Source organism: Synchiropus splendidus, chromosome 1 (assembly GCF_027744825.2).
Source record: "Synchiropus splendidus isolate RoL2022-P1 chromosome 1, RoL_Sspl_1.0, whole genome shotgun sequence".
Classification (NCBI taxonomy): domain Eukaryota; kingdom Metazoa; phylum Chordata; class Actinopteri; order Syngnathiformes; family Callionymidae; genus Synchiropus; species Synchiropus splendidus.
The window spans coordinates 37989825-38004075 of NC_071334.1; positions in this window are offsets into that span (position 1 = coordinate 37989825).

Genomic DNA, 14251 nt, shown 5'->3' on the forward strand with positions numbered 1-14251 from the left:
CCTGAAAAGTTATGGCACAATGCACAAAAACGCGTTTCAGCCTGAGATAAGGTGGGTTTCGGAACGCCAAACATAAAAGCGTTGATAATTTTCGAAAAACACTTCAGACAGCTTAGATTTGATGTGCAACTACTAGAAAGACCCTTTCTGCTATTTTGGGAGGTTAAAATTTCATGTTCTGAAGCTTCCCTGAAATGTTATGGCACTATGCACAAAAACGCTTTTCAGCCTGAGATAAGGTGGGTTTCGGAATGCCAAACATAAAAGTGTTGATAGCTTCCGAAAAACACTTCAGACAGCTTAGATTTGATGTACAACTACTAGAAAGACCCTTTCTGCTATAGTGGGAGGTTAAAATTTCATGTTCTGAAGCTTCCCTGAAAAGTTATGGCACAATGCACAAAAACGCTTTTCAGCCTCAGATAAGGTGGGTTTCGGAACGCCAAACATAAAGTGTTGATAACTGTCAAAAAACACTTCAGACAGCTTAGATTTGATGTGCAACTACTAGAAAGACCCTTTCTGCTATTTTGGGAGGTTAAAATTTCATGTTCTGAAGCTTCCCTGAAAAGTTATGGCACAATGCACAAAAACGCTTTTCAGCCTGAGATAAGGTGGGTTTCGGAACGCCAAACATAAAAGTGTTGATAACTTTCGAAAAACACTTCAGACAGCTTAGATTTGATGTGCAACTACTAGAAAGACCCTTTCTGCTATAGTGGGAGGTTAAAATTTCATGTTCTGAAGCTTCCCTGAAAAGTTATGGCACAATGCACAAAAACGTTTTTCAGCCTGAGATAATGTGGGTTTCGGAACGCCAAACATAAAAGTGTTGATAACTTTCGAAAAACACTTCAGACAGCTTAGATTTGATGTGCAACTACTAGAAAGACCCTTTCTGCTATAGTGGGATGTTAAAATTTCATGTTCTGAAGCTTCCCTGAAAAGTTATGGCACAATGCACAAAAACGCTTTTCAGCCTGAGAGAAGGTGGGTTTCGGAACGCCAAACATAAAAGTGTTGATAACTTTCGAAAAACACTTCAGACAGCTTAGATTTGATGTGCAACTACTAGAAAGACCCTTTCTGCTATTTTGGGAGGTCAAAATTTCATGTTCTGAAGCTTCCCTGAAAAGTTATGGCACAATGCACAAAATCGCGTTTCAGCCTGAGATAAGGTGGGTTTCGGAACGCCCAACATAAAAGTGTTGATAACTTTCGAAAAACACTTCAGACAGCTTAGATTTGATGTACAACTACTAGAAAGACCCTTTCTGCTATAGTGGGAGGTTAAAATTTCATGTTCTGAAGCTTCCCTGAAAAGTTATGGCACAATGCACAAAAACGCTTTTCAGCCTCAGATAAGGTGGGTTTCGGAACGCCAAACATAAAGTGTTGATAACTGTCAAAAAACACTTCAGACAGCTTAGATTTGATGTGCAACTACTAGAAAGACCCTTTCTGCTATTTTGGGAGGTTAAAATTTCATGTTCTGAAGCTTCCCTGAAAAGTTATGGCACAATGCACAAAAACGCGTTTCAGCCTGAGATAAGGTGGGTTTCGGAACGCCCAACATAAAAGTGTTGATAACTTTCGAAAAACACTTCAGACAGCTTAGATTTGATGTACCACTACTAGAAAGACCCTTTCTGCTATAGTGGGAGGTTAAAATTTCGTGTTCTGAAGGTTCCCTGAAAAGTTATGGCACAATGCGTAAAAAAGCTTTTCAGCCTGAGAGAAGGTGGGTTTCGGAACGCCAAACATAAAATTGTTAATAACTTTCGAAAAACACTTCAGACAGCTTAGATTTGATGTGCAACTACTAGAAAGACCCTTTCTGCTATAGTGGGAGGTTTAAATTTCATGTTCTGAAGCTTCCCTGAAAAGTTATGGCACAAAGCGTAAAAACGCTTTTCAGCCTGAGATAAGGTGGGTTTCGGAACGCCAAACATAAAAGTGTTAATAACTTTCGAAAAACACTTCAGACAGCTTTGATTTGATGTGCAACTACTAGAAAGACCCTTTCTGCTATAGTGCGAGGTTAAAATTTCATGTTCTGAAGCTTCCCTGAAATGTTATGGCACTATGCACAAAAACGCTTTTCAGCCTGAGATAAGGTGGGTTTCGGAATGCCAAACATAAAAGTGTTGATAGCTTCCGAAAAACACTTCAGACAGCTTAGAATTTATGTGCAACTACAAGAAAGACCCTTTCTGCTATAGTGGGAGGTTAAAATTTCATGTTCTGAAGCTTCTGAGAAAAGTTATGGCACAATGCACAAAAACGCTTTTCAGCCTGAGATATCGTGGGTTTCGGAACGCCAAACATAAAAGTGTTGATAACTTTCGAAAAACACTTCAGACAGCTCAGATTTGATGTGCAACTACTAGAAAGACCCTTTCTGCTATAGTGGGAGGTTAAAATTTCATGTTCTGAAGCTTCCCTGAAAAGTTATGGCACAATGCACAAAAACGTTTTTCAGCCTGAGATAATGTGGGTTTCGGAACGCCAAACATAAAAGTGTTGATAACTTTCGAAAAACACTTCAGACAGCTTAGATTTGATGTGCAACTACTAGAAAGACCCTTTCTGCTATAGTGGGATGTTAAAATTTCATGTTCTGAAGCTTCCCTGAAAAGTTATGACACAATGCACAAATACGCTTTTCAGCCTGAGAGAAGGTGGGTTTCGGAACGCCAAACATAAAAGTGTTGATAACTTTCGAAAAACACTTCAGACAGCTTAGATTTGATGTGCAACTACTAGAAAGACCCTTTCTGCTATAGTGGGAGGTTAAAATTTCATGTTCTGAAGCTTCCCTGAAAAGTTATGGCACAATGCACAAAAACGCTTTTCAGCCTGAGATAAGGTGGGTTTCGGAACGCCAAACAAAAAAGTGTTGATAACTTTCGAAAAACACTTCAGACAGCTTAGATTTGATGTGCAACTACTAGAAAGACCCTTTCTGCTATAGTGGGAGGTTAAAATTTCATGTTCTGAAGGTTCCCTGAGAAGTTATGGCACAATGCACAAAAACGCGTTTCAGCCTGAGATAAGGTGGATTTCGGAACGCCAAACATAAAAGTGTTGATTACTTTCGAAAAACACTTCAGACAGCTTAGATTTGATTTGCAACTACTAGAAAGACCCTTTCTGCAATAGTGGGAGGTTAAAATTTCATGTTCTGAAGCTTCCCTGAAAAGTTATGGCACACTGCACAAAAACGCTTTTCAGCCTGAGATAAGGTGGGTTTCGGAACGCCAAATATAAAAGTGTTGATAACTTTCGAAAAACACTTCAGACAGCTTAGATTTGATGTGCAACTACTAGAAAAACCCTTTCTGCTATAGTGGGAGGTTAAAATTTCATGTTCTGAAGCTTCCCTGAAAAGTTATGGCACAATGCACAAAAACCCTTTTCAGCCTGAGATAAGGTGGGTTTCGGAACGCCTAACATAAAAGTGTTGAAAACTTTCGAAAAACACTTCAGACAGCTTAGATTTGATGTGAAACTACTAGAAAGACCCTTTCTGCAATAGTGGGAGGTTAAAATTTCATGTTCTGAAGCTTCCTTGAAAAGTTATGGCACAAAGCACAAAAATGCTTTTCAGCCTGAGATATGGTGGGTTTCGGAACACCAAACATAAAAGTGTTAATAACTGTCAAAAAACACTTCAGACAGCTTAGATATGATGTGCAACTACTAGAAAGACCCTTTCTGCTATAGTGGGAGGTTAAAATTTCATGTTCTGAAGGTTCCCTGAAAAGTTATGGCACAATGCGTAAAAACGCTTTTCAGCCTGAGAGAAGGTGGGTTTCGGAAAGCCAAACATAAAAGTCTTAAAAACTTTCGAAAAACACTTCAGACAGCTTAGGTTTGATTTGCAACTACTAGAAAGACCCTTTCTGCTATAGTGGGAGGTTAAAATTTCATGTTCTGAAGCGTCCCTGAAAAGTTATGGCACAATGCACAAAAACGCTTTTCAGGCTGAGAGAAGGTGGGTTTCGGAACGCCAAACATAAAAGTGTTGATAACTTTCGAAAAACACTTCAGACAGCTTAGATTTGATGTGCAACTACTAGAAAGACCCTTTCTGCTATAGTGGGAGATTAAAATTTCATGTTCTGAAGCTTCCCTGAAAAGTTATGGCACAATGCACAAAAACGTTTTTCAGCCTGAGATAATGTGGGTTTCGGAACGCCAAACATAAAAGTGTTGATAACTTTCGAAAAACACTTCAGACAGCTTAGATTTGATGTGCAACTACTAGAAAGACCCTTTCTGCTATAGTGGGATGTTAAAATTTCATGTTCTGAAGCTTCCCTGAAAAGTTATGGCACAATGCACAAAAACGCTTTTCAGCCTGAGAGAAGGTGGGTTTCGGAACGCCAAACATAAAAGTGTTGATAACTTTCGAAAAACACTTCAGACAGCTTAGATTTGATGTGCAACTACTAGAAAGACCCTTTCTGCTATTTTGGGAGGTCAAAATTTCATGTTCTGAAGCTTCCCTGAAAAGTTATGGCACAATGCACAAAATCGCGTTTCAGCCTGAGATAAGGTGGGTTTCGGAACGCCCAACATAAAAGTGTTGATAACTTTCGAAAAACACTTCAGACAGCTTAGATTTGATGTACAACTACTAGAAAGACCCTTTCTGCTATAGTGGGAGGTTAAAATTTCATGTTCTGAAGCTTCCCTGAAAAGTTATGGCACAATGCACAAAAACGCTTTTCAGCCTCAGATAAGGTGGGTTTCGGAACGCCAAACATAAAGTGTTGATAACTGTCAAAAAACACTTCAGACAGCTTAGATTTGATGTGCAACTACTAGAAAGACCCTTTCTGCTATTTTGGGAGGTTAAAATTTCATGTTCTGAAGCTTCCCTGAAAAGTTATGGCACAATGCACAAAAACGCGTTTCAGCCTGAGATAAGGTGGGTTTCGGAACGCCCAACATAAAAGTGTTGATAACTTTCGAAAAACACTTCAGACAGCTTAGATTTGATGTACCACTACTAGAAAGACCCTTTCTGCTATAGTGGGAGGTTAAAATTTCGTGTTCTGAAGGTTCCCTGAAAAGTTATGGCACAATGCGTAAAAAAGCTTTTCAGCCTGAGAGAAGGTGGGTTTCGGAACGCCAAACATAAAATTGTTAATAACTTTCGAAAAACACTTCAGACAGCTTAGATTTGATGTGCAACTACTAGAAAGACCCTTTCTGCTATAGTGGGAGGTTTAAATTTCATGTTCTGAAGCTTCCCTGAAAAGTTATGGCACAAAGCGTAAAAACGCTTTTCAGCCTGAGATAAGGTGGGTTTCGGAACGCCAAACATAAAAGTGTTAATAACTTTCGAAAAACACTTCAGACAGCTTTGATTTGATGTGCAACTACTAGAAAGACCCTTTCTGCTATAGTGGGAGGTTAAAATTTCATGTTCTGAAGCTTCCCTGAAATGTTATGGCACTATGCACAAAAACGCTTTTCAGCCTGAGATAAGGTGGGTTTCGGAATGCCAAACATAAAAGTGTTGATAGCTTCCGAAAAACACTTCAGACAGCTTAGAATTTATGTGCAACTACAAGAAAGACCCTTTCTGCTATAGTGGGAGGTTAAAATTTCATGTTCTGAAGCTTCTGAGAAAAGTTATGGCACAATGCACAAAAACGCTTTTCAGCCTGAGATATCGTGGGTTTCGGAACGCCAAACATAAAAGTGTTGATAACTTTCGAAAAACACTTCAGACAGCTCAGATTTGATGTGCAACTACTAGAAAGACCCTTTCTGCTATAGTGGGAGGTTAAAATTTCATGTTCTGAAGCTTCCCTGAAAAGTTATGGCACAATGCACAAAAACGTTTTTCAGCCTGAGATAATGTGGGTTTCGGAACGCCAAACATAAAAGTGTTGATAACTTTCGAAAAACACTTCAGACAGCTTAGATTTGATGTGCAACTACTAGAAAGACCCTTTCTGCTATAGTGGGATGTTAAAATTTCATGTTCTGAAGCTTCCCTGAAAAGTTATGACACAATGCACAAATACGCTTTTCAGCCTGAGAGAAGGTGGGTTTCGGAACGCCAAACATAAAAGTGTTGATAACTTTCGAAAAACACTTCAGACAGCTTAGATTTGATGTGCAACTACTAGAAAGACCCTTTCTGCTATAGTGGGAGGTTAAAATTTCATGTTCTGAAGCTTCCCTGAAAAGTTATGGCACAATGCACAAAAACGCTTTTCAGCCTGAGATAAGGTGGGTTTCGGAACGCCAAACAAAAAAGTGTTGATAACTTTCGAAAAACACTTCAGACAGCTTAGATTTGATGTGCAACTACTAGAAAGACCCTTTCTGCTATAGTGGGAGGTTAAAATTTCATGTTCTGAAGGTTCCCTGAGAAGTTATGGCACAATGCACAAAAACGCGTTTCAGCCTGAGATAAGGTGGATTTCGGAACGCCAAACATAAAAGTGTTGATTACTTTCGAAAAACACTTCAGACAGCTTAGATTTGATTTGCAACTACTAGAAAGACCCTTTCTGCAATAGTGGGAGGTTAAAATTTCATGTTCTGAAGCTTCCCTGAAAAGTTATGGCACACTGCACAAAAACGCTTTTCAGCCTGAGATAAGGTGGGTTTCGGAACGCCAAATATAAAAGTGTTGATAACTTTCGAAAAACACTTCAGACAGCTTAGATTTGATGTGCAACTACTAGAAAAACCCTTTCTGCTATAGTGGGAGGTTAAAATTTCATGTTCTGAAGCTTCCCTGAAAAGTTATGGCACAATGCACAAAAACCCTTTTCAGCCTGAGATAAGGTGGGTTTCGGAACGCCTAACATAAAAGTGTTGAAAACTTTCGAAAAACACTTCAGACAGCTTAGATTTGATGTGAAACTACTAGAAAGACCCTTTCTGCAATAGTGGGAGGTTAAAATTTCATGTTCTGAAGCTTCCTTGAAAAGTTATGGCACAAAGCACAAAAATGCTTTTCAGCCTGAGATATGGTGGGTTTCGGAACACCAAACATAAAAGTGTTAATAACTGTCAAAAAACACTTCAGACAGCTTAGATATGATGTGCAACTACTAGAAAGACCCTTTCTGCTATAGTGGGAGGTTAAAATTTCATGTTCTGAAGGTTCCCTGAAAAGTTATGGCACAATGCGTAAAAACGCTTTTCAGCCTGAGAGAAGGTGGGTTTCGGAAAGCCAAACATAAAAGTCTTAAAAACTTTCGAAAAACACTTCAGACAGCTTAGGTTTGATTTGCAACTACTAGAAAGACCCTTTCTGCTATAGTGGGAGGTTAAAATTTCATGTTCTGAAGCGTCCCTGAAAAGTTATGGCACAATGCACAAAAACGCTTTTCAGGCTGAGAGAAGGTGGGTTTCGGAACGCCAAACATAAAAGTGTTGATAACTTTCGAAAAACACTTCAGACAGCTTAGATTTGATGTGCAACTACTAGAAAGACCCTTTCTGCTATAGTGGGAGATTAAAATTTCATGTTCTGAAGCTTCCCTGAAAAGTTATGGCACAATGCACAAAAACGCATTTCAGCCTGAGATAAGGTGGGTTTCGGAACGCCAAACATAAAAGTGTTGATAACTTTCGAAAAACACTTCAGACAGCTTAGATTTGATGTGCAACTACTAGAAAGACCCTTTCTGCTATAGTGGGAGGTTAAAATTTCATGTTCTGAAGCTTCCCTGAAAAGTTATGGCACAATGCACAAAAACGTTTTTCAGCCTGAGATAAGGTGGGTTTCTGAACGCCAAACATAAAAGTGTTGATAACTTTCGAAAAACACTTCAGACAGCTTAGATTTGATGTGCAACTACTAGAAAGACCCTTTCTGCTATAGTGGGATGTTAAAATTTCATGTTCTGAAACTTCCCTGAAAAGTTATGGCACAATGCACAAAAACGCTTTTCAGCCTGAGAGAAGGTGGGTTTCGTAACGCCAAACATAAAAGTGTTGATAACTTTCGAAAAACACTTCAGAAAGCTTAGATTTGATGTGCAACTACTAGAAAGACCCATTCTGCTATAGTGGGAGGTTAAAATTTCATGTTCTGAAGCTTCCCTGAAAAGTTATGGCGCAATGCACAAAAACGTTTTTCAGCCTGAGATAAGGTGGGTTTCGGAACGCCAAACATAAAAGTGTTGATAACTTTCGAAAAACACTTCAGACAGCTTAGATTTGATGTGCAACTACTAGAAAGACCCTTTCTGCTATAGTGGGAGGTTAAAATTTCATGTTCTGAAGCTTCCCTGAAAAGTTATGGCACAATGCACACAAACGCTTTTCAGCCTGAGATAAGGTGGGTTTCGGAACGCCAAACATAAAAGTGTTGATAACGTTCGAAAAACACTTCAGACAGCTTAGATTTGATGTGCAACTACTAGAAAGACCCTTTCTGCTATAGTGGGAGGTTAAAATTTCATGTTCTGAAGCTTCCCTGAAAAGTTATGGCACAATGCACAAAAACGCTTTTCAGCCTGAGATAAAGTGGGTTTCGGAACGCCAAACATAAAAGTGTTGATAACTTTCGAAAAACACTTCAGACGGCTTAGATTTGATGTGCAACTACTAGAAAGACCCTTTCTGCTATAGTGGGAGGTTAAAATTTCATGTTCTGAAGCATCCCTGAAATGTTAAGGCGCAATGCGTAAAAATGCTTTTCAGCCTGAGATAAGGTGGGTTTCGGAACGCCAAACATAGAAGTGTTAATAACTTTCGAAAAACACTTCAGACAGATTAGATTTGATGTGCAACTAAACGAAAGACCCTTTCTGCTATAGTGGGAGGTTAAAATGTCATGTTCTGAAGCTTCCCTGAAAAGTTATGGCAGAATGCACAAAAACGCTTTTCAGTCTGAGATAAGGTGGGCATCGGAACGCCAAACATAAAAGTGTTGATAACTTTCGAAAAACACTTCAGACAGCTTAGATTTGATGTGCAACTACTAGAAAGACCCTTTCTGCTATAGTGGGAGGTTAAAATTTCATGTTCTGAAGCTTCCCTGAAAAGTTATGGCACAATGCACAAAAACGCTTTTCAGCCTGAGATAAGGTAGGTTTCGGAACGCCAAACATAAAAGTGGTGATAACTTTCGAAAAACACTTTAGACAGCTTAGATTTGATGTGCAACTACTAGAAAGACCCTTTCTGCTATAGTGGGAGGTTAAAATTTCATGTTCTGAAGCTTCCCTGAAAAGTTATGGCACAATGCACAAAAACGCTTTTCAGCCTGAGATAAGGTGGGTTTCGGAACGCCAAACATAAAAGTGTTGATAACTTTCGAAAAACACTTCAGACAGCTTATATTTTAATGTGCAACTACTAGAAAGACCCTTTCTGCTATAGTGGGAGGTTAAAATTTCATGTTCTGAAGCTTCCCTGAAAAGTTATGGCGCAATGCTCAAAAACGCTTTTCAGCCTGAGATAAGGTGGGTTTTCGGAACGCCAAACATAAAAGGGTTGATAACTTTCGAATAACACTTCAGACAGCTTAGATTTGATGTGCAACTACTAGAAAGACCCTTTCTGCTATAGTGGGAGGTTAAAATTTCATGTTCTGAAGCTTCCCTGAAAAGTTATGGCACAATGCACAAAAATGCTTCTCAGCCTGAGATTAGGTGGGTTTCGGAACGCCAAACATAAAAGTGTTGAAAACTTTCGAAAAACACTTCAGACAGCTTAGATTTGATGTGCAACTACTAGAAAGACCCTTTCTGCTATAGTGGGAGGATAAAATTTCATGTTCTGAAGCTTCCCTGAAAAGTTATGGCACAATGCACAAAAGCGCTTTTCAGCCTGAGATAAGGTGGGTTTCGGAACGCCAAACATAAAAGTGTTGATAACTTTCGAAAAACACTTCAGACAGCTTAGATTTGATGTGCAACTACTAGAAAGACCCTTTCTGCTATAGTGGGAGGTTAAAATTCCATGTTCTGAAGCTTCCCTGAAAAGTTATGGCACAATGCACAAAAACGCTTTTCAGCCTGAGATAAGGTGGGTTTCGGAACGCCAAACATAAAAGCGTTGATAACTTTCAAAAAACACTTCAGACAGCTTAGATTTGATGTGCAACTACTAGAAAGACCCTTTCTGATATAGTGGGAGGATAAAATTTCATGTTCTGAAGCTTCCCTGAAAAGTTATGGCACAATGCACAAAAGCGCTTTTCAGCCTGAGATAAGGTGGGTTTCGGAACGCCAAACATAAAAGTGTTGATAACTTTCGAAAAACACTTCAGACAGCTTAGATTTGATGTGCAACTACTAGAAAGACCCTTTCTGCTATAGTGGGAGGTTAAAATTTCATGTTCTGAAGCTTCCCTGAAAAGTTATGGCACAATGCACAAAAACGCTTTTTAGCCTGAGATAAGGTGGGTTTCGGAACGCCAAACATAAAAGCGTTGATAACTTTCGAAAAACACTTCAGACAGCTTAGATTTGATGTGCAACTACTAGAAAGACCCTTTCTGCTATAGTGGGAGGTTAAAATTTCATGTTCTGAAGCTTCCCTGAAAAGTTATGGCACAATGCACAAAAACGCTTTTCAGCCTCAGATAAGGTGGGTTTCGGAACGCCAAACATAAAGTGTTGATAACTGTCAAAAAACACTTCAGACAGCTTAGATTTGATGTGCAACTACTAGAAAGACCCTTTCTGCTATTTTGGGAGGTTAAAATTTCATGTTCTGAAGCTTCCCTGAAAAGTTATGGCACAATGCACAAAAACGCGTTTCAGCCTGAGATAAGGTGGGTTTCGGAACGCCCAACATAAAAGTGTTGATAACTTTCGAAAAACACTTCAGACAGCTTAGATTTGATGTACAACTACTAGAAAGACCCTTTCTGCTTAAGTGGGAGGTTAAAATTTCATGTTCTGAAGCTTCCCTGAAAAGTTATGGCACAATGCACAAAAACGCTTTTCAGCCTCAGATAAGGTGGGTTTCGGAACGCCAAACATAAAGTGTTGATAACTGTCAAAAAACACTTCAGACAGCTTAGATTTGATGTGCAACTACTAGAAAGACCCTTTCTGCTATTTTGGGAGGTTAAAATTTCATGTTCTGAAGCTTCCCTGAAAAGTTATGGCACAATGCACAAAAACGCGTTTCAGCCTGAGATAAGGTGGGTTTCGGAACGCCAAACATAAAAGTGTTGATAACTTTCGAAAAACACTTCAGACAGCTTAGATTTGATGTACAACTACTAGAAAGACCCTTTCTGCTATAGTGGGAGGTTATAATTTCGTGTTCTGAAGGTTCCCTGAAAAGTTATGGCACAAAGCGTAAAAACGCTTTTCAGCCTGATATAAGGTGGGTTTCGGAACGCCAAACATAAAAGTGTTAATAACTTTCGAAAAACACTTCAGACAGCTTAGATTTGATGTGCAACTACTAGAAAGACCCTTTCTGCTATAGTGGGAGGTTAAAATTTCATGTTCTGAAGCTTCCCTGAAAAGTTATGGCACAAAGCGTAAAAACGCTTTTCAGCCTGAGATAAGGTGGGTTTCGGAACGCCAAACATAAAAGTGTTAATAACTTTCGAAAACCACTCCAGACAGCTTAGATTTGATGTGCAACTACTAGAAAGACCCTTTCTGCAATAGTGGGAGGTTAAAATTTCATGTTCTGAAGCTTCCCTGAAATGTTATGGCACTATGCACAAAAACGCTTTTCAGCCTGAGATAAGGTGGGTTTCGGAATGCCAAACATAAAAGTGTTGATAGCTTCCGAAAAAAACTTCAGACAGCTTAGAATTTATGTGCAACTACAAGAAAGACCCTTTCTGCTATAGTGGGAGGTTAAAATTTCATGTTCTGAAGCTTCCGAGAAAAGTTATGGCACAATGCACAAAAACGCTTTTCAGCCTGAGATATCGTGGGTTTCGGAACACCAAACATAAAAGTGTTGATAACTTTCTAAAAACACTTCAGACAGCTTAGATTTGATGTGCAACTACTAGAAAGACCCTTTCTGCTATAGTGGGAGGTTAAAATTTCATGTTCTGAAGCTTCCCTGAAAAGTTATGGCACAATGCACAAAAACGTTTTTCAGCCTGAGATAATGTGGGTTTCGGAACGCCAAACATAAAAGTGTTGATAACTTTCGAAAAACACTTCAGACAGCTTAGATTTGATGTGCAAGTACTAGAAAGACCCTTTCTGCTATAGTGGGATGTTAAAATTCCATGTTCTGAAGCTTCCCTGAAAAGTTATGGCACAATGCACAAAAACGCTTTTCAGCCTGAGAGTAGGTGGGTTTCGGAACGCCAAACATAAAAGTGTTGATAACTTTCGAAAAACACTTCAGACAGCTTAGATTTGATGTGCAACTACTAGAAAGACCCTTTCTGCTATAGTGGGAGGTTAAAATTTCATGTTCTGAAGCTTCCCTGAAAAGTTATGGCACAATGCACAAAAACGCTTTTCAGCCTGAGATAAGGTGGGTTTCGGAACGCCAAACATAAAAGTGTTGATAACTTTCGAAAAACACTTCAGACAGCTTAGATTTGATTTGCAACTACTAGAAAGACCCTTTCTGCTATAGTGGGAGGTTAAAATTTCATGTTCTGAAGCTTCCCTGAAAAGTTATGGCACAATGCACAAAAACGTATTTCAGCCTGAGATAAGGTGGGTTTCGGAACGCCAAACATAAAAGTGTTGATAACTTTCGAAAAACACTTCAGACAGCTTAGATTTGATGTGCAACTACTAGAAAGACCCTTTCTGCTATAGTGGGAGGTTAAAATTTCATGTTCTGAAGCTTCCCTGAAAAGTTATGGCACAATGCACAAAAACGTTTTTCAGCCTGAGATAAGGTGGGTTTCGGAACGCCAAACATAAAAGTGTTGATAACTTTCGAAAAACACTTCAGACAGCTTAGATTTGATGTGCAACTACTAGAAAGACCCTTTCTGCTATAGTGGGATGTTAAAATTTCATGTTCTGAAGCTTCCCTGAAAAGTTATGGCACAATGCACAAAAACGCTTTTCAGCCTGAGATAAGGTGGGTTTCGGAACGCCAAACATAAAAGTGTTGATAACTTTCGAAAAACACTTCAGACAGCTTAGATTTGATGTGCAACTACTAGAAAGACCCTTTCTGCTATAGTGGGAGGTTAAAATTTCATGTTCTGAAGCTTCCCTGAAAAGTTATGGCACAATGCACACAAACGCTTTTCAGCCTGAGATAAGGTGGGTTTCGGAACGCCAAACATAAAAGTGTTGATAACGTTCGAACAACACTTCAGACAGCTTAGATTTGATGTGCAACTACTAGAAAGACCCTTTCTGCTATAGTGGGAGGTTAAAATTTCATGTTCTGAAGCTTCCCTGAAAAGTTATGGCACAATGCACAAAAACGCTTTTCAGCCTGAGATAAAGTGGGTTTCGGAACGCCAAACATAAAAGTGTTGATAACTTTCGAAAAACACTTCAGACGGCTTAGATTTGATGTGCAACTACTAGAAAGACCCTTTCTGCTATAGTGGGAGGTTAAAATTTCATGTTCTGAAGCATCCCTGAAATGTTAAGGCGCAATGCGTAAAAATGCTTTTCAGCCTGAGATAAGGTGGGTTTCGGAACGCCAAACATAGAAGTGTTAATAACTTTCGAAAAACACTTCAGACAGATTAGATTTGATGTGCAACTAAACGAAAGACCCTTTCTGCTATAGTGGGAGGTTAAAATGTCATGTTCTGAAGCTTCCCTGAAAAGTTATGGCAGAATGCACAAAAACGCTTTTCAGTCTGAGATAAGGTGGGCATCGGAACGCCAAACATAAAAGTGTTGATAACTTTCGAAAAACACTTCAGACAGCTTAGATTTGATGTGCAACTACTAGAAAGACCCTTTCTGCTATAGTGGGAGGTTAAAATTTCATGTTCTGAAGCTTCCCTGAAAAGTTATGGCACAATGCACAAAAACGCTTTTCAGCCTGAGATAAGGTAGGTTTCGGAACGCCAAACATAAAAGTGGTGATAACTTTCGAAAAACACTTTAGACAGCTTAGATTTGATGTGCAACTACTAGAAAGACCCTTTCTGCTATAGTGGGAGGTTAAAATTTCATGTTCTGAAGCTTCCCTGAAAAGTTATGGCACAATGCACAAAAACGCTTTTCAGCCTGAGATAAGGTGGGTTTCGGAACGCCAAACATAAAAGTGTTGATAACTTTCGAAAAACACTTCAGACAGCTTATATTTTAATGTGCAACTACTAGAAAGACCCTTTCTGCTA